Here is a 27,220-nt window from a genome sequence, read left to right on the forward strand (position 1 = left end):
ATATACCTCATGTTTAAGGTAAAATCTGTTTTTTTGCTGGCTCATGAAAGATTTAACTGGTCATCAGCCAGGAAAGAAAACAAAAACAAAGGTCTTCTCTGGGCTACTTATTCAAAAGTCCTAGATGCAATAGGTTTTGTGTAATCATTTAGGTCAGCTACCACTAGACTCCTGAGGTGATGCACAGCTCTCATTACTGGGGTATTTCTCCTAATATCAAACCTAAATTGGGCCAAACAGATCCCTGTGGCACTCCACTGGAGAACTCTTTCCATGTTGCCATTGAACCAATTACTCTTTGAGTTCAGCCTTCCAACTCAATTTGAAGGCATCTGGTTATGTTATTGTCCAAATCATCTTCTCTACAAGAATAGTCTACAGGATATCTTACCAAAGGCATTGCTAAAATCTGGGTAAAGTCTAATTACAACATTTTATTCATCTACTAGTTTAGTAACTCTATCAAGAGAAGGAAATCAAGCATAAAACAGGAGCTAAATTAGCAGAGTGCTTTGTGATAGAGGGGATGATCAGCAGTGTCAAATGTAACAGAAGGATTGGGGGAGGGGAAGGAATCCAATAAATTTGGCTAGATGAATATCATTAGTGACCTTAGAGAAATTAATTTAGTGACATGTGGATAGAAACCAGATTATAGAGGCTCAAAGAATGAGTAAGTGGTAAAGACACAGAATAAATAAATAATGTTTCAATATGAAGTATTTTAAAGATGTCTTTTCTTCCTATTTTTCCATTTTCTGTACCTTTCTTATGTTTTGTTTCCCCTCCATTCCTTGTTAATTCCCCTCACAGAGACACAACCCTGAGGTTTAGGGGGTAGTTGAGAATTTCCTGTGTTGGATGCTCCCAAATTCCATTTTCCCTACCAGTCTATGATAAAACACTTTTACAAAATCGCAGAACAGTTATGGGAGAAAGCAAGAGGGTTAGTTATTGTATCCTTCCCTGGAGACATGGGAGAGAAGGTACTAAGTGTCCTTGCCACCCTCAGAGCTGCCCACGCCCCACTCACTGACAGACTGATGTTAAAACATTGCTTTGCTTCTGTTACTCCCTGCTTAAGAACCTGCCAAGGCTTCTCCTTCCTGCCCATTTGGATAAAGTATAGCCCTCCAAAATTTGGCCCATATTTATCTTTCTAAGTTTAACTTCCAGTGCTATCTCCATGAAGCCTTCACCTCCACCAGCCTTGACTGCCCATTCTAGCCTACACATGCCCTGCACTGTTGGCCCTCTCTATCTTTGTTCGGACCATTCCAACCATCCCCAGTTGAAAACATACACCGCCCTCAAGATCCAGATGAGATGGCCAGTTTCTGCCTTCTGCTGGGAAGGCTTCCATGCTTCCCCTAGCTGGAAACACTCTGCCTAGCCCCTGAATGCCTATTGAACTTACTGTCCCTGCCACTCATTAAACATGTATCTTCTCTTGCCTGATATTAATTATTTATTAGTGGGTACATACTTTACCTGCCCACATAAATTATAAACTCCTTAAAAATAATTCCATTCAGTAAACATGTATTAAGTACCTACTCTACAAGGCATTATGTTAGGCCTAGGAATACAAGTTCAAAAGTCAACCAGGTGGGGCAGCTCGGTGGCACAGTGGATAGAGCACTGGCCCAGGAGTCAGGAGGACCTGAGTTCAAGTGTGACCTCAGACACATGATACCCACTAGCTCTGTGACCAAGTCATTTGATCCTGATTGCCTCACCAAAAAAAAAAGAAAAGCCAACCAGGCCCTGTACCCAAAGAGCTTAGATTCTCCTATGCGCATAAGGACCTATCCTCTGTGTGTGTGTGTGTGTGTGTGTGTGTGTGTGTGTGTGTGTGTGTGTATACACATGTAGTAGGTTCTCTGCAAATATTGGTTGGTTGGTTGGTAGGTAGGGATTCTTTTTTTTTTTTTCCTGTTTGGAGTAAGCAAAGATTCTTCAAAGCTGTTTGAAGGGAATCAACTTTACATAGCATAGAAATGAGGACACATTTCATGATGGCAAGCAGAGACCCAGCAAGGATCTTAGGGAACAATGGGTGTCATATTTGTTTTTTCATGAGATTGAAAAGTGATCCTTAGTAAGGAGAAAAATAAAAACATTTATAATTTGCTTTTCTGTCCAGATGATTCCCAGGAAAATAATCACAGTCACAATGCTGACAGATATTTTTGTTTATTTTGTTTGCATAACTGATATTTTGTTTATACACCTGCCCATGGTATATGAGGACATATTACCTCTTAAAGTACCTTTTAAAGGAAGTGCCTTTTAAAGCCCCTAGATGATGTGGTACTTGGAAATTACTTGGGAAAAATCTGCGGAGTGGATTTTGTTTGAAGAAGTTTTTCAAAACCAAGTTTTGTTATCGTAATTCCACGTCCATGTTAAAATGGCAAAGTGTTGTAGCCATTTTGCAGAAGTCCATTTTATAAGACTTTTCTGTGCCCTGCTGCTTCTTCTATAATAATCCAGCCATTAAATAATAAGCAGCTTAAATCAGAGGCAGCAGCCAGCCAGTCAGTCAGTCACCTTGGTGGACCCAGACCATTAGCCCCTAGAGCCTGTAAGCTGTTTAATCAGTTCTCAACCTTAGTAGTAAAGTGGTAGAGGCAATCAACAGCTTATCCAACTCCCTGTGGCAGGGGAAAGGCAAGAGTCACAAGGCATCCTTGGGTCTGACAGCTTTTTCTAACCTGTTTCTTTGTGCCTATCTTTACGAGACCTCCAAACTTATCATATTTAGAGGAAGTTTAATTCAATTACTGCTTCTGCTAGCAGGGCGTTAAATTGGATTTAGCTTTTGATCTGTATGCATCCTATCAGTGCTGAAAGGTTTCTTCTACAACCCCCTTTATGAATAAATTTTAATCAGATTGTCTGTGTCTCTACAAAAGAAAAAAAAAGCATATGTTGAAAGAGAAAGACATTTTCTTTCCAAGAAAGAAAAGAGACTATCACATTGCTGGAAGGCTCATGGGTGCTAGAAAAGGACATCCTATAAATTGACTCTAACCCCAGAATGTGCTTTGCCATTTTAGCTCCTACCTACTGTTTTCATGGTTTGCTTGATAACACTATGAGCTTCTAAAAGAATACGATATAGGGAACATACACATTTCTACAGAGTTTTCTGTAAAGCAAATTTATATTATGTAAATTTTATTTTGTCCTTGACTTCCATTATAAAATCCAAGATACAAACCTCTAAGGGGAAAATTGGCCCTTGGATTTATTCAACAAACATTTATTTGCCTGGGGAAATACAATGTTCAGGTAAAATAGAAGCCTAACAATATAGTAGAAAGATAAGACAGTCAAGTCAAATCAACAGGCATTTATTAAGTGCCTACTATGTGCCAGGCTCTTTGCCAATATAAAGATACAAAGAAAGGTTTTTTAAAAAAAAACAACAGTCTAATGGGGGGGGAGAATATGCAAACAACTAGGTCCAAACAAGGGTATGTGTCTGTGTGTGTGTGTGTGTGTGTGTGTGTGTGTGTGTGTGTGTGTGTGTGATAAATTGGAGATAGAGGGAAGACACTGATATTAAGGGGAATTGCAAAAGACTTCTTGTAGAAGGTGAGGTTGTAGCTGAGTCTTGAAGGGAGCCAGGAAAGGGAAGAAACAGAGATAAGAAAGGAGAGAGTGCCAGTCACAGGGGCAGCCAGTGAAAATGCACAATGTAGGGAGATAGTCTTATCTGAGGACCAGCAAAGAGGCCAATGTCACTGGATTACTGAGCACGTAGGGGTCGGGGAGTAAAGTGCAAGAAGAAATAAAGACCTGAAAGAGTCAGGTTATGAAGGGCTTTGAACACCAATGAGAGGATTTTATATTTTGTCCTGGAAGTTATAGGGAGCCACCAGAATTTATTGAATGAGGGAATAAAAGGGTTTTGAAAAGCTGCTGTGCTGAGTGGTACAGTAAATCTTTTAGGGAGGTTAAAAGGATTGCTTTGCTTCAGATGAGGGCCCAGTTGTGTTGACTTCACATGCATTTGGAGTGGACACAATCATCAGGTTTTCATTATTTTCTTCAGCTTCATTCAGCAACATGTTAGGAATTAAGTTGGTGGGTGGTGCAGTGGATTGAGCTCTGGGCCTGGAGTCAGGAAGACTCATCTTCCTGAGTACAATTCAGCTTCAGACACTTACTAGCTGTGTGACCCTGGGCAAGTTCCTTAAGCCTGTTTGCCTCAGTTTCCTCATCTGTAAAATGAGCTGGAGAAGGAAATGACAAACCACTCCAGTATCTTTGCCAAGAAAACCCCAAAAGGGGTCACAGAGAAAAATAACTAACAAAAAGATGTTGGAATAATCTAAGGCCAAGACTTAACAAGGCAAGATCAACTATATGATGAGCTACAAATAGCATGCCCTTTGTAAATGAATGTAGTGAAATAATAACAGACAGTTAGATATAATACTTTAAGATTTGCAAAACACTTTACTTACATTGTCTCATTTGAGCCTCAAAGCAACCCTGTAAAATAGATATTTTAAATAGTATCATCCTTATTTTACAGATGAGGAACCTGAGCTTCTGAGAAATTAAGTGGCTCACCTTGTGGCCACGCAGCTAGCAAATATTAAAGGTGAAAATATGAAATTGCATTCCTAATATCTTAGGATAAAATATTTATAATGCACCGAACATTAATAACATGGGATTAGATGGAATATAAAAGCACAACATAAATACTAGGCCTGTAGTGAGGAAGATCTGAGTCCAAATCTGGCCCCTGACACTTACTAGCTAGACATATTAGACATGGAAAATCACTTAGTTTCTCTGACCTTCAATTTCTAATTCCGTTAAACAGGCATAATAATACCTATAGAACCTTCCTTAAGGAGTTGTTGTTTCAGGGCTCAAATGAAGTCAATCAATGAGCACGTAGTCGGCTAAGTGCCAAGCACTGAACAAAGTGGTGAAGACACAAACACAAAAATGAAAGTCATAATATATGTAAGCACAATATACATGTTAGTTGTTAGCATGTACTGTAGAGGTAGCACTCTGTAAAATTTAACAATATGACTGACTTGTTATTTGGGTAAGGGTCTTAAGCTACTTTAACAGTTTTTAATGTTGTAAAGAATTCCTTTACTTTGAGATCTTCATATGAATCTAATATAATATTCAGCCATCTTGACCCCATATTACCAATTGCACTTGATAATAGTATGTTTGGGTAGAAATATTAAGAGCTGAAATATTTTATTCTTGCTTAGCAATCAGTTCACTTCAATGTCCTATGAATGATGTCGCTGTCTGGCTCCTAACTATTGACTGATATTTATTACAAAATAAAATCCTACCTGAGTTGACCATTCTGTACCCAACTTAGTCATCTCTTTATTTGGCTAAAAGGTAGTTTCCTTATTGGGCTTTTTCAGAGTATCCAAAACTGAGCAAAGCAAAATGCTGATCGATCAGCATTTAACATTATTTCTTTATCAGGATGGACAAAACTCATACAATAGGTAAAACTGTGAAAGCATCTAATGGAAAAAGGTAATGTGTTTAAAAGAGCACAAGATATTCAAATTCTGGGAGTTTAGAGGATGTTGTTTTGCAACTGAAGATGTGGTACAATTAATCTTAGAATTTTGTTAGATGAATTTCTGTTCATGATAGTCTCAGATCCTCAGGCCTACATCTAAGAATGCTTTTTAAAAAAGATATCCCTTAAGTACATAATTAATTACACGAGAAACAGCATGTCATAGTGGGTAGAGAATTGGCCCTGGAAATTAGAAAGCCTTGGCTTCACATCCTGCCCCATGTCTCCTACGTACTGGCCATGCAACCATGGGCAGGCAGGTCACCTGCCCTCTCAATATCCTAGACAACTCTTTTTGATAATGAGTCACAGATAAGTTGCCAGTATGCATTAGTATCAGGACGTTGTTTCCAGCTGGTATATCATCATACCCGTGAAATCAAAGGCCCAGACCAAAGAGTAGTAAATGGATGAATAAAGAGAATTTGCAATACTTTTTGTTGTTGTTGCTGTTTTTTGGAGGGAACAGATCTTATACCTCCAATAAATGTCCCTGCTATTCTAGCCTCATAATGGCATAGAGGTGACATTGAGTCAGCACAAGCTTTGCTAGAAGAGTGCAGTCTTTGCAAGTTCTTGACATGCTGGAGGAGCTTCAAGCATGAGGGATCTATTGATGTCATCTGAGGACTCGATTAGTTGAGGGCAGCTTATCAGTCATGAAGTTGACCACCAAGTGATCATTAGTTAAGGACTGTTTTGCCTCTGGAATTTTCAAAAGATTTCTACTATGACATAGGGACTCTGCAATGTGTTCCAGGGAATGAATACCCACGCCATGAAGATTCTTAAAATACTAAGGTATTCAAAAATAAGCATTTTCCCCCAGTGGAATATTGTAAAACATTGTTCTTCTTACAAACCTGAAGGATTTAATTAGAATGACACAATCTCAGAGCTAGAAGAGATCTTGGAGAGAGCATCTAGTCCCTTATTTCTCAGATAAGGAAACAGAGATTAGGTTAGTTACCTCTGTCCCTGAAATTCCTATTTGAGCTGATCCACAACTACTTATGGACTTTGTTGAAATTCATACATATTATCTGAGAAAGTAACACATTGATCCATTATTATTTCTTAATAACTTTGCCTTGAATTAGTTTATCAGATTAGCTAGTCAGCCCTTTCCCAAGGTCCGGGTTGGAAAAACAGAGAACTTATAAATTTTTATGGGGAAAAATGAGAGTCAAGGAAGGTCAGGAGTGCAGGTCATTGCCCCAACAGGGCATAACTGGATAGGGTACTCATCTACAGTAGAACACCCCAAGCATCCAGGAATCACCAAAATGGAGGAAGGGGCCCCAGAAACATACTTCACAGGTTTACTAGAACTGTTCCTACTGTAGAAATACCACACAAAATCAACACACCTCACTTACAAATAAAATGACTTTTTAACCAAAATGAGTGCCCAGGCAAAGTAAATTTTTCATTTCTTGCCTTCCCAATAAGGCCTTACTGTTTTCCTTTGCTGCTTTGGTCAACACTTGCTCAGAAAATGCAAATTAATTGTAAAATTAGCTAAAACAAACAAAAATAGTGTGTAAATCTGATTGTTGCAAAATAATCATATCCTGTCATCACAAAGCAAACTAAAAAAGATTTTTGACATATCTGCCATTTTGTCTAACCTGAAAGCTGCTTCCTTTCAGGAGTGTGGAATATCAAGATTTGTTCCATATGTACATACATTGTGAGCACTTAAATGTTATTGATTGAATGACCTCCCCACCTCTCCCTTTCACCCCCAGAGCTCAGGAAGTTAGAGTATATGTAACCTGAGCATTTGTCTGAATTGGTGTATTAGGAAATAATCACAACTTTAGACCTTGCTGTGATTTTTATCAGGCTTTCTGACTAATGAGGGCAAGGCCCCCGCCCCAAGCCCTTTTTAATGTACTTTGAGGCTCCTTTTTTTCCCCATACACTTTATTCACTGAATTATTTCTTAAAGCAAATTATGCTATTTTAGTATAACCCTAGCCACCAACCAAACATAACATGGGAACATTATTCTCCTTCCTCACTCTTCACAGACTCTGTAGACAATAGGCCTGCCTAAGGGGGCACCCTAGCACAGCTGCCCTTTAACCGAAGAAGTAACAGGTGATGACCTTTATTCACACAAGGACTGATTGCTTTGAATCCAGATCTCATCAAAACACAGTACCCCAGTGACTACAACCAAGTTAACAGCTACTCCACCCTCAGCAGCTTGGGCAACATGTATTCATAGCCTCTCCCCTCCTCTGATCTCCTCTCCGTTGTTCACCCAGGCATTAGCGAGCAAGGTAACTAATTAGAAGCATTCAGATTTAACAAGCAGAAAAACAAAGCGTGACAGCTCCCACATTCTGTTCAGTGGGCAATGACTGTGTTCTGTTGTAGCCATCAGAGCCTCCATAAACCCCTGAGAGTAATCTGGGGTGAGACAGGAATGAGGCCTCTATTAAAACATCACTAAATCTCCGTTAGCTACTTTATCCAGAACTGTTCCAACCAATTATTGAGTTAGAAAAAGAGGACCGTAAGTTGCTTGAGAGGCAAATCATGCCTTTTAAAGAAATGTGTTTTGTTTTTTATAAGTGAATGGTGTTTTTCCCTATCCCCCCCCCCACCAAAAAAAAACATCGAGGGGAAGGCATAAAGTGCAATGTGGAAAATTTTGTCCTCTACAGGATTGGCAGGTTAAAAGGCTATGACACTGGAAGGCCACTGTTGATCCGCACAGTAGATATGATCCACACAGTAGCCACCATACAGATATCCTTCAACTCCCCCCATTCTCTTGCTCTACCATTCCTTGTTTCATCAGCATATTTCCAGTTTTGGTGGGAGTGGGAAAGGAAAAGAAAGCTTACTCTTCGGTCTTTTACAGTTACTTACTGTTTACTGATCATGGCTACAGATTGTGTGTGTGTGTGTGTGTGTGTGTGTGTGTGTGTGTGTGTGTGTGTGTGCGCGCACATGTGAAATAGTTCACTTAACCAAATTGGCTAGAGAATATTACTAATAAGTTCAAGTTTGTGGGCTTGTTCTCTATTTAAACCTGTCATCTTTGGGTGTTTTTCCACTTTTGTGATTGATTTATTTGCTTTAATTAGTTTATCTTTGTTTGGAAACAATTATTCCACAGTAACAGAAGACATATATACATAACCTTAGCCAGCCTTGTCTCTTAGAATTGCTTGGGGTAATAACAAGAGAGAATGTGGGTGGCTTAATGCAAAGACATCACCACAAGTGGAATAACAACTCAAAAGCTCATGTCCTCTTGATAGGGATACTATAGTTTATCATAAAAGATAATTATTGTATTTATAGGCCTAGGAGGAACAAGGAACATGTAAATTATAAGTGTCTGGTCAGTGTGTTAGAAGTATGTAAAAGCTGCATAAATCACTTTCCTGGGAAGTGGGGATTTCTAACATGTGCTTTTGACTTGATATAAAACTTTAAATAAATTGCATCACTTCCCTTTACCTTGTTTCCCCATTTATCTAAAGGAATTGGTAACACTAGTGATAAAGGTATTGCCCTATGGTATAAATAGCACTGAATGAGGAGTCTGGAGTTCAGAATCCTCTTTCTAGTATTGTTGTTCACTAGCTACACAATTTTTTTTTTTTTTTTTTTTTGGTGAGACAGTTGGGGTTAAGCGACTTGCCCAGAGTCACACAGCTAGTGAATATTATGTGTCTGAAGCAATCCTCCTGACTCCAGGGCCAGTGCTCTATCCACTGTACCACCTAGCTGCCCCACTAGCTATGTAATCTTGAGCAAGGAATTCAGTCTTTCTGGGCCTCCACTTCCTCATCTGGAAAATGAAGGAGTTGGATCAGATGATCTCTAAAGTCACTTGTATGTAACTCTAACATTCTGTAATTCTATGTGTTAATTACTTATTTTCAAAAGGTTATCTACCAAAAGAGCACTATTATGTTTAGCTTTGCTCTGTTCAGTAAGCATGAATAAATAGGCTTCCATCTCATACTTGCAGACTTGTAGTCCCAAGAAGAACTACAAGTCAAGTTCAAATCTATGAGCAATATTAAAAACAACTTCTGATGGTGGGGCATTAGTTATTTTGTATAAAGAGTGGCATCAGTCTCTACATGCTTGTGTGAGAGAGAAAAACGCGGATTCTCCTTCAGGATGGCTTTCTGTTCATTCCTTCAGCCAGTGTTTATTGAGCATTTATCATTCATAAGACACTGGGCTAAGTACTGTAAGGGATACAAAGATATAAAAAGCACTCTTTGATTTCAAGTAGCTTAAAATCTAGTATAATTATTTGACCACATTAGCCATTTTTAAATTGAATTACATTATATCCATCTATTTGGATATAAAAAGACACAGCCTTAATATACTTGAAAACCTCAGGGGATCATAGATTTAGACCTGGAAGGACCCTTGAAGGCCATCATATCTTCTAACTTCCATTTTATAGATAAGGAACTGAGCCCTAAGGACTTCATGAAGCCCTCCAATTTTCCCCAAATCCTGTTGGTCTCAGAGCTCCTAGTGTTAATGTTCCTTCCACTCTGTCATGCTGGTACTTGAAGGATCTTTGATGTCATCAGTGTGGGTACTCCTTCCACCAGCACAAGTCACACAACTCCTTTGACTTAGCAGATGGTGTTTCAAAGTTGCTTCAACCTAAAATGGCATCACCTTACAGCTAATCTGGTGATGTCCTTCTCAGCCTTATCTAGGCTAGTCTGTGAATGACAGATGGACAGTCGGTCATTGTGTCCATATTTTAAATTTGTCCTGTTTGTTAGTACCTGCCAGATCTTACACTCTGCTGGCATGGCCTACATATAATAGCTAGAAATAATTTTGTTTGAAGAACATCTGTCAGAAAACATCATAAAGGAAACAAGAGAAAATGGGGATGCAATAGAATTCAAAACTGTAGTCAAGACCAGTCACCTGACTGGATCTTTCAGGACACCAAGCTAGTTGTTGTGATGGGCAGTTCAGCTATAGATAGGAAACCTAGCTTCTGACTGGGAGGGTCAAGAAAGGCTATGTCATGGAGATGGCATTTCACCATGGCCTTGAAGGATGGATAGGATGTTAACAGTGGAGACAATTAGAGAGGGCACTGTGAACATGAGGAAAGGCACCAACGTGGAACAGCCAAACCAACGTGGCATGCCAAAAAAATCATGAGTAGACCAGTGTGGGTGGAAGAGATTGGAGTAAGAGGAGACAGGTTGAAAAGGTAGGATGGCACTGTGTTTGAGGGGGTCTGGGGGGCAAGGAAGAGTTGAATGCTGGAATGAAATCTCATCCGGTCCTGTCCTCTTCTCCTTTTGCCTTCAATCTTTCCCAACATCAGGATCTTTTCCAATGAGTATTCTCATGTGGGCAAAGTATTTTAAGCTTCATTTTCTGTATTTGACCTTGCAGTGAATAGTCTAAGTTAATTTAGGTATTGACTGATTTGATCTCCTTACCAGCCAAGGGACACTCAAAAAGTCTTCTCTAGCACCACAATTTGAAAGCATCAATTCCGTGGCACTCAGCTTTCCTTATCGTAAAACTCTCACAGCCATAAATTGCTACTGGAAAGATCATAGATTTAACTGTATGGACCTTTGTTGGCAACATGGTGTCTTTGCTTTTTAGTATGCTATCCAGATTTGCCATAGCTTTCCTTCCAAGAAGCAAGCGTCTTTGAATGTCATGGGTGCAGTCGCCATCAGCAGTGATCTTTGAGCTCAAGAATACAAAATCTGACACTGCTTCCATTTCTTCTTCCTCCATTTGCCAGGAAGTGATGGGACCAGTTGCTGAGATCTTAGTGTTTTGATGTTAAGTTTCAAGCCAGCTTTTACATTCTCTTCTTTCACCCTTATCAAGAAGCTTCTTAATTCTTTACTTTCTTCCATCAGAGTGATATTTTCTGCATATCAGAGATTGTTGATATTTCTCCCAACAACCTTAATTTCAGCTTTTGATTTGTCCAGCCTGGCATTTTGCATGATTACTCTGCACGTAAGTTAAATAAAGTGACAATATTCAGCCTTGTCGTACTCTTTTTCCAATCCCTGCACTTCCCAGCCAGTCACCAATTTGCCACATGTGGCAAGTGGTATTAGAAATGAACTTCTCTGGTTGAGGCTTTTTCTCCACATTTGGAATAGAATTAATTTCAAATACACCAATATCACCACTCTCCTTTTGAGGAAAAGTTACAACGCTGGTGCAAACTCTTAACCTTCTTCCTTGCTGACTACTCAGAGAAGTTAAGCAGACTTCTATATGACTTAGTCAGCCAGTGCACTCCTGGAATTTCCATGTGGCTTTAGGCCAAAGTACGAGATGTCAGACATGAACCAGGCAGCACAACATAGAGAGAAAAGCGTACCTAGCAACAGCAAGAATTCAATGGGGTGTCCTACATGGTATTTTTTTTAAGCCTTTGACACTTCAGTAGGCCTGGTCTTTTGAAGCTACTGAGCAGTCTTTTTTCTTCCCTGGGAAATTCACTAAGATCCATATAGAGCTATCCTGTGGTCATAGGACTGGTCCTTTCAAGTTATCTCATATCTCTTCTGTTTCCTATCACTAAGGGAACAAATGAGGCAAGACATTGCCTCCATATAATAGAGGAGTCTGATTTTATTCTTTCCATTTTTATGCATGCACAGATCCAAGGAACCTGGAAGTATTAAGCTGTGCAGCAGGCCTCTGGGAAACTCTTCCAGCTCAACATGAGCTTGATGCAAAACCCCCATCCAGGTGCTTGTGTAGGCTGACAGCTGTGCTCTAGAAGTTTGGGAGCAGGACAGGTCAACCATAGGGGAGAATCAAAGCCATAATATGAAATGAGAGTAAAACTAAGGAAAACCAAGAGTGTGTTTCAGTATTCAACTGACAAACCCTAAAAAATTGGGGAAGTGTTTGATAATTTATAATAATAAAAATTTATAACTGTAATAATTATTAGATGGTAATAATTAACATTGACATAGTGCTTTAAAGTTTACAAAATACATAAAACACCTGTGTTTAAGGTCTTGGCCCCTGACCCTTACTAGCTATATGACCATAAGCAAGTCACTTAGTCTTTTTCTTTCTTTCTCATTTCCTCATTTGCAAAATGAGGATAACTCACAGCATTGTTGCAATGAAAGGAATTTGTATATTAATGTATATTTATTATATATATATTTATACATTTTATGTATAATTAATATATATAATGTATATTAATGTAAGTTATTACTCTCAAGTATTCAGTTCAATTCAACAATCATTTCTAGGGCACCTATTATGTGCAAGGTACTATACTTGGCATTTGGTGCAAAAAAGACAAAAACAAAACAGGCCCTGCCCTCTGGTAGATGATATCCTTTTTGAGGGGAAACAACACATATACAGAAAGTAAGTATAAAATACATCATTATGAATACGAAATCATTTCAAGTGGAGTGAGTACTAACAGCTGGAGCGGGGAGATCAGGAAGTGGCACCCTAGCAGAGTTCAGAAGGGACTTAGGAATTCTAGGAGGTGGCAGCAGGGAGGGACAGCACACTGAGCATGGAGGTGGTGGTTGTTTAATTGTTTCAGTTGTGTCTGACCCTTCGTGATCCCATTTGGGGTTTTCTTGGCAAAGCTATTGGAGTGGTTTGCCATTTCCTTCTCTAGCTTATTTTACGAATGAGGAACAAAGGCAAACACAGTTAAGTGACTTGCCCAGGGTCATTCAGCTAGTAAGCGTCTGAGGCCAGATTTGAAGGCAGATCTTCCTGACTCCTGCCTGCACAGGGGAAGCAGATGTGATGGCATGTTCAGGAAAGAGTCTGTAGACCATTTTGATTAGAATATTAGTAATGTTAATAATCTTAAACTATTAATAATTATTGTTAACAATAATAATAACTATTCTGTGTAATAATACAGAGTAGAAAGATATCACCAAATTTTCCTTAGGCAACATGCTGCTATCTTATATAGCATGAAAAAATGAAAACAAAACCAAGAAAGCTATTCTGTATTTGGAGAGACAAGCAAACATGTAGATACCTACTCTGATATTACATATTCTAAGACACTATAATTTAGGAGGAGCATGGATAAGCAAGTGCCTTGGGACATCTTGGACTGGATGCCCCAATGGTATCTAACCAGCTATTAGTGCTCCCTCCACCCAGATCTCCTTCCATCTAATCTTTATGTATCTTGTATTTACCTAGATAATTACATGCTGCCTCCCTCATTAGAATGAAAGCTCCTTGAGGGCAGGGATTGATTTTTTTCCTCCTTTCTTTGTACCATCACTTAGCACAGTGACTGGTATATAATAAGAACTTAAGAAATGCTTACTGACTGAATGAATAACTGAATGAACGTCCCAAAGGAGGGTAATCAGAATTGTGAAATGTCTCAAAATTATTTCATATGGGGAATGGTTAAAAAAATTGAGAATTGGGGTGGCTAGGTGTTGCAGTGGATAGAGCACTTGCCCTGGATCCAGGAGGACCTGAGTTCAAATCCAACCTCAAACACGTAACACTCACTAGCAGTGTGACTCTGGGCAAGTCACTTAACCCCAATTGCCTCACCAAAATAAATAAATAAATAAAGTGGGAATGGTTTGCTTGAAGAAAAAACAGAAGTTTATAGTTAGCATTTAGGTTTTTGACTAAAAAATACCCTGGAAATTTTCATATTTTAACATACACAGGGCTCTGTGTTTGTCATGAATTTTACAGAATTGTAGTATTTATTGCATTTAATATGCACAGATGAAAATCTAGTTTGGATTCAGGACATTTTCTGATCATTGTAACTTGGTACAGATCTCTGCAAAATGAAAGGGAAAAGCTTACCTTGGAATTAAACGTTGGCAGAAACAAAGAGAAACCGTTTCTCCTTCTACCTGCAATTATAGTTCTCCTAACTCATAAAGCACATGGAGGATTTGCAATACCTTCTCCTTGCCAGCCGAAGAGAATCCCTGCTGTGAGTGTAATTGGCTTTCTTGCTTCCTTTAACATTGAGGTGGAAGGAAAGTGGACTAAAGAGCCTTTACTCTTTTGAATTAGTGGTGTTGAATCTTGTCTAAATTCTGGACCTCTCGCTGAATTCATGAGTTCCATTAAGTTCTGGTGGAAACACAGCTTATGTCTGAAAATTTTCCTGTTACTTGCTCATCTCTTTCATAAAAGCAGAATGTTGATTTTTTAAGTGGGTTCTTAACTTGACCCTAGTAAGGATTATCTCCAACCCTGCAACAAGCCCCAGTATTAGAGGTGCTTTTTTGGAGGGGGTGTTGGGGGTGGGGAGCTTCCATAATAGTTACAGACAGTGTAAACAACACTGGGCCCTTTGTCCCTTTCTGCTTCAGCTCTGGGTTCTTATTATTGCTCACAAGTTGAACCCAGGTGGATCCAGACAGTTAGAGGCTTCCTGATCAGTTGCTCAAATTGCTGAGGCCTGGTCATCATATTGCTGCACTTGGTTTTCTCAGCTCATATGTATAAAGCAGCCAGATTTCTGTCTTCAGAGCTATGCTCACTGTGACTGCCCAGCCCTGCTTCATTTCTCTTTAACCTGGCTAAAATTTCCAGGGTTTTTTTTTTTAATTCATTTCTTTTAAGCATTCATATAATTATATTGCTCTGGATAATTTAAACAGTCTCATATTGTGAACTCCTTAAAGGGAGGAAATGTGTCCTCTCTTTACTTTATAACCCATGAGCATTCAGAGTGATGCTATGGGGATACAGTTAGTTGGTCTTTGGGGTGATGACCTGACTCCTTTCCTCTTTAAAATGGACAAAGCAGTCAGAATAAGCACATGTGAGGGTGTGGTACAAGCTGCCTGCCAAAATACATGGGGACAGGAAGGATCCCAATTTCATTTGCAATTAGAAGAAACTGCAAAAAAGGAAGAATGATAGAAAAATGGGAATGTGAGCAGAGGAGAAAAGTAAAGGGGGGAAGGTTTGTGCACAAGATATAAAGTGTTACATCAAAGGAAACTTTGAGTTGTACATAGGAAAATCTATTGAAAGGTGTTGTGAAAGGTGTTCTTGGCAACACAAGAGGTCAAGGGAATAGGGACCAGGGAGAATAGAAATGAAGAAACCAACAAGTAATGAAGGCCAATCTCTCCTTCATTCCATGGTCTGGAAAGGTACAACAGAGCTGCTAAATGCATAAGAGATCTGCACTTTGATTAATTTTCTTTTTAGGTCCAGACCTATTGATTTTATTAGAGTAGATAATTACTCATAAGGAAACTTCCTTTGCCAAAGCAGATCTACAAATGCCTGCAACTTATAACCTTAAGAAAGTTGCTTTGGGGCCTGAAAAAATTATATTGTCAAATACGAGACTTGAGCCAGCTCTTCTTATCCCCAAGATTGGCTTTCTAGACACTATACTACACTGCCTCTCCTGATAGCCAGTTAATTCATCACTGAATAATGTAGTTGACTTTATGAAGAGAAGACTAATAGAAGCAAAGGACTACGTTGTTTTAGCCCATTTTTCATAGTATCTAGCCCCGCAAAGTCAGAGAACACTAGATTGGAAATACTGCTACTAACTAATTTGGAATGGGTTGGCTAACATCCCCAGGCCCACAAGCTAGAGAGCATTAGACTTGGAGTCAGGAAATCTTGAGTTCAAATGTAGCCTCAAACTCTTACTAGTTTTATGGTCCTAGGCAAGTCACTTAATTTCTGTCTTCCTTAGCTTTCTCATTTATAATATAGGGATAATAATAACACTTATTTCCCAGGGTTATTGTGAAGATCAAATAAGGTAGTATTTGTAAAGTGCTCTGCAAACCTTAAAGTGTTATATAAATGCTACCTATTATTGTCATCTTTAAAATGAGCAGATTGGACTAAAGAATAGGTGGTGCATTGGATAGAGTACAAGGCCTAAGTCCTTTAGACTCTAGGCTTTTTGTTCCTCCCAGTAAATTTTGTTATTATCTTGTTTAGCTCTATTAAGTATCATATAGATAGTTTGATTGCTATAGCATTATAGCTATAAATTAATTTAGTTACTATCATCATTTTATTAGGTTGGCATGGATCACTGATGGTCAGTGAATATGTTTCCAGTTCCTTAAGTCATTTTTTTATTAAAGGGTATTTTGTCATTGTACTTAGATGTCTTGAATGTGCCTTGGTAGAGTGACTTGCAGATATTTTATGTATTCTGTATTTCTTTTGAATGAGACTTCATTCTTTTTTGCTGAAGGTAAGCTCACAATTTGCTGAAGGTAGCTCCAGACAAATTCTTTAAAATATTACATGCCTCCTTGAGTTAAGACAAAGGTCATATCCTATTCAAATGAATCCCACTATAATGAAATCTCAAAATTATACTATGTGCCTGGTACGTATAAATACTTAATAAATGTTCATTGACTGACTTGTTGACAGATATGCCAAAAGATTTTGAAGTTGCAATTGATGTTTCCTATATTTCTAGCATAGCACCTCATCCACCCTACCTTCTTCCTCCCCCCACCACCCCGGATTATTTGCTTCCCCAAGATTATGCATATTGTGCATCCACTGGAAACCATAGTTCAAGAGCCCTGACCAATGTATTTATTTTTACCACTCACTCAGAGAATACATTAGGCCAGAGCAAAAGATTTATGAGATAGTATAAGTGACAAGAAACATACCCCCCCCATATAGTGTATGGGGAATACCCTCTCAGAGGTTACCATGCCACCAATGGGGAAGATACAAATGCAAACATGGAAAGAACTTAGGATTTCTGGGACAATTTATATCTCTAGAGTGGTATAGTTTGAGATCCGGTACTGCTAGGCCTCCTTCATTCCTTTCTCTTAATTATTTCTCTTGTGTTACAAAGCCGTGCATGTGACCAGGTGGTGACATCATCCTCTCTACTGTTTTTGATTAGTATTACCTTGTCTCCATTGAGCATGGTATGTCTGCTCTTCAGTGGTTTTCTACTGGTCTCATGATCACTGTTCTGCTCTTTGCTACCTTCTGTTGTTTTTTAGCCTTTTCAAGGCAATCTGCTACTCTTCGCTATGACCTGATAGGGTGTAGCACCTCCTAAGCTTCTGTGTAGTATAGGATAGCTAAACCTATTTTAGTGAACAGTCTACATGTATAGATGGGAATAAGCCTCCATACTTAGGCAGGCAATCAGAAAAAGCTGGCAGAGGCCACCAGGCTAAGATTGAGTGTATCAATAAGACTTTCTTTAATGTGGTGCTAAATCTAGGTCCTTGGCCTTAGTCAGCTACCTATCTGATTTAGGATTAGAAAAAAAAATTTAACTCCTGTTTAATGCCTGATTTTTCTTCTGTATCCTGGTAAGCAACAGAACCTCCCGGGAACTTTGTGAGGGCTGAAAGAATAAGCCTCCCTTCAGCTCCAGTAATACTTATTGGTATGTAAATTTAAACTTAGAGTCAAAAACAAAAGAGCTAAGTGAAGCCTTATTTTTTTTTTCTACATTCCTACTCTTATTGTGCTATCTGGTGATAGCCACCAGATCACTGGTTGCTTAGCATTCTGACAATCATCAAAGTGTTGGTTCTCTGAAAAAACAATATTCGAATCTGTAGTATTCTATTAAGACATGGGAATTGGGCAATCTTTTTGAGTTTGTTTTTATATGCATTTACAATTATCAGAAGTTTGGAATAGCTCCTATAGTGGACTTAAATCTGTTGACCTTTGTCTCTTGCTCAGACCATGGTTATGTGACTGTGGCCAAGTCATTGATTTCTTGGAGCTTCACTCAGAACAGGAAGGATATCAGGATTTTGGAGATCTTAGCAGGATTGTTGTAAAAAGAGCGCTTGGAATTGTAAAGCACTCAGCAAAATTTGCTTTTGAGTTATGAAAACTGGACCTGATCTCTATAAGCATGGATATTGTGCATGTATATTCAGGCAAATGCTACTGATCACCCTTCTCACCATTTCTATGGCAAGGCAGTCATTAGAAATAACACTTAGCCAAGACAGTCCTTTGCTTAGGGCCCGTCCTGCTTTTTGTCCTCCTCCTGTCTGTCCCTCAGGGTATGGTTAGAAAACTGACTCTTCTGAGATTGCCAAAAGCACAAAGGCTTCTTTCAGTCATTGGGAAGCACAGAGGAAAAAACTCTCCAGGGGAGCTGACATTTTAGATGTGTCTATAATTTCCCAAATTGTTGACCATTCAGCTCTCAGTGGTCACAAAAGGAATTAGCGGCCCTCCCATTTTCCGCCAAAAACCAGAGAAGGAAGGGTGTTCCTTGGCTTTGGCTTAGAAGCTAGTCCTGGCACACATGGTCAAACGGCAGCACAATGGTATACTTTGGCCTCAAAAGACTTCAGGGCCAAAATAGTTGTGGCATTAGTTGTGGCTAGGAAATCGAGTAGATCTGAGTTTAATTTAGCATTGAGATAACAAAACGTTTTGTTTGTTTGTTTTCCAGCTGACTGCTGTTTTTTCTTCCTCTGTGTCCAGACATTGCAGCCATAGTTAGATCATAAGGGCATGCAAATTTTTTTAGAGTTTTACATTTAACCCAGGCTGTCAGATTTGGCTGGGGAGGGGGAGATAAGAGCAAAGGAGGCTGACTCTGCTGAGTAAACTGAAAGTGGAATTAGATGCTTAAATTCTTTCTGGGTTTTGCTGAAGGTGTTATCTGCTTGTGATGTGCCCATGCTTAGCGTAGAGAAGCAGTGTGTCTTCTTTGGGCTAAGAAAAGAATTTGGAGTTCAGGGGTTATGAGGTCTCTCGCTCAGTTCCTGCCCCTTGATTAAAATACCATTGTTCTGATTTTAATCAGGAGCAAGTCACTCCAGTTATGTGCTGCTGATTCATTCTTCAGCATAGTTATAAGTGGGATGTTTCCCAGACCACCAGCTAATATTTCAGCAGGGGGGGAATTAGGGGGAGCAGAGGAGAAGATTGGGCCTTTCAGTAAGCATACATAAAATGAGAGTACAGGATAATGAAGAAAATGAGACAGAGACATTGCTTTAGCTACCTAGGTGGTAGGAAAACATTCAGATTAAGACCCACAGGCATTTAGGAGCCCAGAGATTGAAAAAGGAGAGAAAGCAGAGGGCACAGGAGCTTGAGCTACCTTTGGTCAAGGGGAGAAGCCTTTTGGGAAAAACCTAGTACTGTAATACTCATCACAGTAACCAATTTAAAATAGAAATAGTCATAATAAATATAGTTATGATATATGAATATTTCTTGACTTTTGCACAGCCAGCGAACATCCTTTAGATCAGGGGTTCTCAAGCTAGGGTCTGTGAACTTTTTAAAAAATAGTTTTAATAATTATTTCAATATAATTAGCTTTCTTTGTAATCCTATGTGTTTTATCTTTCATATTTAAAATCATTATTCTGAGAAGGGGTCCATTGCTTTTACCGGGCTGATAAAGAGATCCATGGCTCCCCAAAAAGTTAAGAACCCCTACTTTATGTAAAAGTGGATGCTATATAAGGACACCACCCCAAAATCCCAAGAAAGTGAAAAATGTTTCTGATGTTGTGCCATTTCCTCCTTGCTCAGCACCTCCTGTCACCTTAATGTAGCCAAAATAGGATAGAAACAGAAAGATGAGACTGCAAGACAATGTCATGAATAGGTCAGCTCAGATGAAAGATATAAATTCATTTCATCTACATCGTAAGCCAACTGGTCTTGCATAGACTAGTCTGGGAAGCTAGTTTCTGGGGGGAAATGAATTCCAAGTTCCAAACAACTGACTTACAAACACTTTGAAATGTAGAACTTTGGTAAGTAGGAAACTTGTCTACCCTCTAGAAACTCCCAAAGAAAATATTGGACTTCGTGGTTATAAAGCTCTAATTGACCCAGCTGTTTTCCTTTCTTAATCTGTACTTTTTTCTTAAAAGTTGGTTCTTTTCTTTCTCTCTCTCCCTCTCTCTCTCTCTCTCTCTCTCTCTCTCTCTCTCTCTCTCTTTTTGGGGGGGGCAATTGGGGTTAAGTGACTTGCCCAGGGTCACACAGCTAGTAAGTGTCTAGTGTTTGGTCTGAGGCCGGATTTGAACTCAGGTCCTCCTGACTTCAGGGCCAGTGCTCTATCCACTCTATTTTCTCTTTTTGTACCTAAACCAGCTGATTAAATGTATTTATCTTCTTGTACATTGTCACTCCATGAATGACACCATTTTCTGAAAATAAAAGAAGTTTTGATGTTTCAAACTCCAGCTCTGTCATTTCTGACAATAAAATAACATTTTTAAGTCACACTGACCTAAGTAAATAAATAGAACTATTATAAATTTGAAAAGGGAGAGGTCATTTTTGCCAAAGAAAAATCAGGGCCAACTCCAAAGATGAGGCAGCGCCTTGAAGGAAGGGAAGGAGCTTGGAAATTTCAAAGATCACTGACAGAGGCTCAGGATCACATCTACCAGTTCTGAAGTGTGTCTGGATCTGCTGATTGGATCTCGTCAAAGTCAACTAAGTGCCTTCTTATTTCCTTACCTATCTTGGTTTTCTGCTTCCATTCTTGTTTGGGTCCTTTGCAAAGAACTTATATGCTAAATTAAACTTGAATAGTTGTTCCTCATCTTCACTCTCGATTACCATCCTAAGCATTCTCTCTTTAATCCTTTTCTGTTACTTGTTAGATGATGAGCTGTAAGGTCTTTTTCAAGTTCAAAAATTCTAGAATTACAGGCTGTCCCTGAATATAGCTGCTTATTTTAAAAGTTCTTTTTGTTGCTCTTAGCATTCCTTACTAGCCTGACCTCTGAGATTTTGCACTCCTGAATCTCTTCTTATAGGACTCTACCACATTTTTGTATTCATTCTCTACTACCAGCATCTGTTTACAATTCTCATGTCTTTGTAAATTCTGATTTAGCAGATGAATTCTCTGTACATTCACATTGGTCTCTTTTTCCTCATTAGAATTATTCATATCTTGTGTTTTCAGAATCCTGAACTAGTTTTTCATGATGAACTTTAGGTCCTAGGAATCTACCTACCCTTTCTCTGAGTCCTTTGAAATCTGCTTTTAGAAATCTTGGCAATCTGGAACTTGGAGCTAGATTATAGAAAACCTTAAATTACAGAATTAGGAATGTACATTTGGACAATGGAACAATGTAGACAAGGGAACCACCAAAAACTTTGAAGGAGAGTGATGTATTATGAAGATGACTCAGATATCAGCCTAAAAGATAGGAAACATAGCAAAGTCAGAAATGCCAGATCCAAGATTGTTACTGTAACCTAAATGAAAATGGAAGAGTGTCTGAACGAGAATTGGGAGGAGGGACAGGTGTCAAGGAGATTGCAGAGGTAGAATTGAGAAGAATTGACAGCTGATTGGGTGGTGAGGGTTGTAGGAGAAGGAGCAGTCAAAGGTGACTCTGAAGTGACAAGCCTAAGTGACTCGACGAATGGTGGTGCCATGAATCAGAATAAAAATGTTGAGGAGAGGACAAGTTTTAAGAAAAAGATGATGAGTTCAGTTTGACATTTGACCAGTTTTAGGTCAGTTGGTAAGTTAACATGTATTAAGTGCCTGCTGTGTGCAAGGCACTGTGCTTAAAGGCTAGAGATACAAAAAGAGGCAAAAAAAACCAGTACCTGCCCTCAAGGATCTCACAATCTAGTGAAGGAGACAGTAAGGAAACAAACTTGTGCAGACAAACTATATATGGGGTAAATGGGAAATAATTAAAAGAGGGAAGGTACTAGAATTAAGAGAGGTTGGGAAAGGCTTCTTGGAGAAGATGGGATTTTAGTTGGGACTTAAAGAAAGCCAGGGAAGGAAGTAGCTGAAGCTGAGGAGGGAGAGCATACCAGGCATGGGGGACAGTCAGAGAGAATGTCTGAGGTCAAAGAGATGGAGTGTCCTGTTCATGGAGCAGCAGGGAGGCCAGTGTTACTGTATTAAAAAGTACATGGGGTGGTATGTGGTATAAGAAGCCTGGAAAGGTAGGAGGTGGTTCAGTTATGAAGGGCTTTGAATGTCAAACAGAGCATTTAGTGTTTTATCCTGGAGGTAATAGGGAGCTATTGGAGTTTGTGGAGGAAGGGTGAAAGGGAGGGGGGCAGGGGTGACATGGTCTGACCTGTACTTTAGAAAATTCACTTTGGTGTTAAATAGAGGATGAAGTGGAGTGGGGAAAGACTCAAGGCTGGCAGACCCCCAGCAACTATTGCAGTAATTCAAGCATGAGGTGATAAGGCCCTACGCCAGGATGGTGGCAGTATCAGAGGAGAGAAGGAAGCGTATTTGAGAGATGTTGCAAAGGTGGAGTCAACAAGCCTTGGCAAGAGATTGGATATGGAGGAGTAATAGATGGTGTGAAGTCAAGGATGACAACCTGGGTTGTGAGCCTGAGGGACTGGGACTAATAGTGCCCTTGACAGTAATAGCAAAGGTAGCAGGGGAGGGAGGGTTTAGGGGGAAAAATAAGTTTTAGATGTCAGTGGGACAAAATGGTAGCATAATATTAAACGTAAAGTTTTAATTATGTGATTTAGAAAACTGCTTGTAGTAAGACATCCATAAATTATGGCCTTTTGTATTGCCAAATCATTTCATTCCAATTTTTAAAGTATGTGTTTATGTATACACCTTTAATGATGCAGATTGCAATCTGTCCGTGCCTGCTCTTCCTGTGTGACTCTGATCCCTGCCCTCCCTAGGCAGTCCGCCCAACATGCTTTCTTTTACTATCACAGGGATATTGTTGGAGCAAATGGTCTCTCCATCAGTTATCCTTCCCTCTTGCCACATGTGCAGCTCATCTTTTTTGTTTTTTTCCCACTGATACATTTCTCTGATGATATCCTTTACACAACATTTCCTTGGCAGTTGGCTTTTTAAAATGGGTTGCCGCCTGCTCATGCCCATCAGGTACCTCATGATTGCCCTTTACATGATCTTTACTTTCAGCTTTTAAGAGACCATCATTTTCCCTGGGCTATAACTTGAAAAGTCTTAGTAATATTGAGTATTATTTGATTAACACATTCTCTGACTTTGTTTTAAATACCCTATTTCTTAAGATGCCCTCCAGTTCAGTCCCTTAGCAAGATCAGAAGAATATCACTCCATGAAAACATTCAAACAGCTATGGACCCTGTAGCAGGTTTGCCAACAAACTTCATTTAAGGATGGGGGAATGGGAATAGAGAAATGAAATTAAGGTGGAAAATATAATCCAGGAATAGGATTGGGAGAATGGGGGAAAGGCAGGAGAAAGGGAGAAAAGCTTTTTGGCCCAGAAATGGCATTGGGAAACTTGGGGGAAAATTGGCGCTGACTCCTTTGGGCCACGTTATTTATACTGTGGCTTTCTGACTCCTCCCCACCTCCACCCTTTTCCAGTCTAATCTTTGAGTGCAGCTGAATTTTCACCGCAGTGCTTGGATATGCCTCCTGAGGGACTTTCTCTTTCCCGGCTTCCCATAAATTATAGGTTTGTAAATGACAGCAGAGCAGATGATTTCCATTATCTTTGGGGTTGGGGTTTGATGAGTTTTTTTAAGTCCTTCCCACTCTCAGACATGTATTCTGGCTTGTGTAGGTGGATTTTTAGTTAACTCGGTGGGCCCTTCCACCACGGGATCAGCGCCATGCTTCTTACAGGTGTGGCTGCACTTCAAAGAGGCCAACATGGTTTCTTTTAGCAATTTTGACAGAAATTCTTCTCCTCTTACTTCACCTCTTCTTAAGAGTACCTTTATTATTTACTTACTGTTTACTGTTAAATTACATATTGTAGGTAGTTAATGAATATTTATTGAGTTGAATTGACACTTATAGTGTAAAATGTCACTTTAGTAAATTAGCTATTTAAATCATGTTAAGAGTAATTTGGATCCTGGAAGATTTAATTCCCATGTGAGAAGACTGGGCAGTTTCCAGGCAGGGAGCAATTTATACACTAGAGGCCTGGACCTGTTATTCATAGTAAAGATTTATTGAGCACCAGCCCTGAGCTCCCTGTCTGGATTAGATAAACTCAAACAAGATGCACAATCACATCTAGGAAAAGGCAGTTTTCAAAACTGAGACTGAGCCTGTTTTATTCTTTTTTTTTTTTTTTTTTTTTTTTCATCTCCCATGGTGCTCAACAACCTTTTCAGTCAACGACTGTATAAGTGCCTACTTCAAGTATAGCCCTGTGGTAGGTGCTGGGAAGATACAAAAATCATTAAGATATGGATTCTGGCCTTGTGGAACTCATGGTCCAGTGGGGAAGATGTGACTTGGACACAGATAAACTATATCTATGCGTTAGCTAATGCGGAATAGAATGTGATAAGAGGATGAGTGAGTACAAAGCATTGTGCAAGATCTTAGAAAAGACCGTTTCTGACAGGAGAGGCTTCATGAACAACTTGGCATTGAAGTAGGCCTTAAAGCACAGGTAGAATTAAATGAGGCAGGATTAGGGTAGCTGGGGACTGGACTGAGAACCTCACACTAGCTCTCCAGAAGAAAATGTCTCTAGGAATGTGGGGAAAAGACAAATTTGAAAGACAGGTGGTTTGTTACATGAACTTAATAGAGTTGTCCTGTTTCTTTGGCATAGAGAATGCACAGGATCATAACAGAATAAGAATGAAGACAACATTGAAAATTTTTCCTAATAGTCATGGGAAGAGCAGGAAGAATAGGAAAACATGGAGATCTTTAACAAGAAGAATGAGAAGTTAAAATTTGATGCAAAGGCAATACAAAAAGCCTAAAGAAATACCATGGTTGGGGCAGCTAGGTGGCGCAGTGGGTACAGCACCAGCCCTGAAGTCAAGAGGACCTGAGTTCAAATCCGACCTCGGACCAAATACTTGACACTTACTAGCTGGGCAAGTCACTTACCCCAATTGCCTAAAAAAAAAGAAAGAAAGAAAGAAAGAAAGAAAGAAAGAAAGAAAGAAAGAAAGAAAGAAAGAAAGAAAGAAATCCCATGGTTTAAAGAGGAAGCAAAGCAACTACTCTGGTTGTTGTGTTATGACTAGACCAGAGGAGGTTGAAGATGAGGAGAAGGGAACTATACTACTAATACCATAAAAATAGCATCCCTAAGAGTTAAAGAAAAAAAGGGAAAGCTTGACTCAGAATGGCAGGAAAACAACAACAACTGGTTAATTGATATGGGGAGATGCACATTTACAGTTTCTAAAATTGCATATCAGAGAGATCACAGAAATGGTGGCCCCCTGAACACTGAGAGGTAAGAGAGTTCTATCTATCCAAATCTCTTGCGAATGATAGTACCATCAAGGTGGATTCAATATACTGTCCTTGAACTGCTATAAATCCTGATAATGGTCTTGACTTGCAGATTATACTCATATGTATACTTATATACTCATGTAAGTATGTGTGCATTGTATACCATCCCCTTCCTTAAAGTTGACCCAAGTTCTGTTACGTTAATTTGTTATTTAATTATTTGCAGTCACGTCTGTCTCTTCCTAACCACTTGGGGTTTTCTTGGCAGAGATACTGGAATGGTTTGCTATTTCCTTCTCCAGTTCATTTTACAGATGAGGAATATGAGGCAAACAGGGCTAAGTGACTTGCGCAGGATCACACAGCTAGCAAGTGTCTGAGGTCAGATTTGAACTCAGGAAAATGAATCTTTCTCACTCCAGGCCCAGCACTCTATCCAGTGTGCCACCTAGCTGCCCTATTATGTTGGTATCCTGCTTGTATTAGTATAATGTAGTTCCAGGAAAAGATATGATGGTCCCCCAAAAAGATACCTAGGGAAAACTTTCTGTTTGGGACTGACTAATCCATATTAGTAATAAATGTTGAATTTTAATTTGGAACCACTGCTTTATATTCATTTGGTGTTTCCTAATAATACTCTTATAACGCAAAATTGACTTGTTTAGCATTCCAACCTATAGAAGTTCTAATGGTGAAATTCTGTGTTAATTTTCCACATTTAAAATAACGGGGGTCATTTGTCTCTCTGTTGAAAGGCTATCTGATTTGGATTTCTCTTTAGTGGTAGCCAGCAATTAAGCTTCGAAGGGGCTTTAGCCAATTCTAGGTTGTCCCTTTCAGTGTAGAATGCAATGTGTGGGCTGCCTTGATGGCGGAAATATAACATGCAAATTGTTCACTGTATAAAAGAGAAGCACAGCAAGAAAACATCAGCCTAATGAACAACAAATGATGTTAGCCACCACTCAGAGTAAGTACAGTTGAATCACCAACAGTCATTACTGTAATTCCTTAATTACAATGTTTGTCCAGCCAGCTTGCCAGAAAATAATGTGATAATAGATAAAAAGTTACCACCACGCCTGACACAGTCCAACACAGGAATAAATCCATACGCTGCTTCCTTTATTTTAAAATTATCTTCAAAATGTGATTGCATTAAAATGGATTTGGAACAGCTGTACTCCCTGAGAGTCTATATTTTTTTCATAAAATGCATATTCATCATATGATCCCCTTGCCTAAGTATTCCAAAATGAATGATTATGAGGAATGTTAATATTTCTAACATACCTTCAACTCTTTACTTCTGCTGAGTCAGAAAAAGTCTGTACTTGAGAAACTGATGTTATTGCCATAGTAATTTACCAATCACCTTATCTAGACTGCCACAAGATCATTAACAAATTGGCTTA

At 39.2% G+C, this 27,220-nt stretch overlaps 1 protein-coding gene across 2 annotated transcripts in view; it reads left to right on the plus strand.

Moving 5' to 3' along the window:
- Positions 1 to 27,220, plus strand: part of PLEKHM3 (pleckstrin homology domain containing M3) — a 210,109-nt gene that overhangs the window by 122,915 nt on the left and 59,974 nt on the right. The gene's annotated exons all lie outside the window — the stretch shown is intronic.

This window comes from Vombatus ursinus, unplaced genomic scaffold (genome assembly GCF_900497805.2).
Source record: "Vombatus ursinus unplaced genomic scaffold, bare-nosed wombat genome assembly UNPS02014802.1, whole genome shotgun sequence".
Classification (NCBI taxonomy): domain Eukaryota; kingdom Metazoa; phylum Chordata; class Mammalia; order Diprotodontia; family Vombatidae; genus Vombatus; species Vombatus ursinus.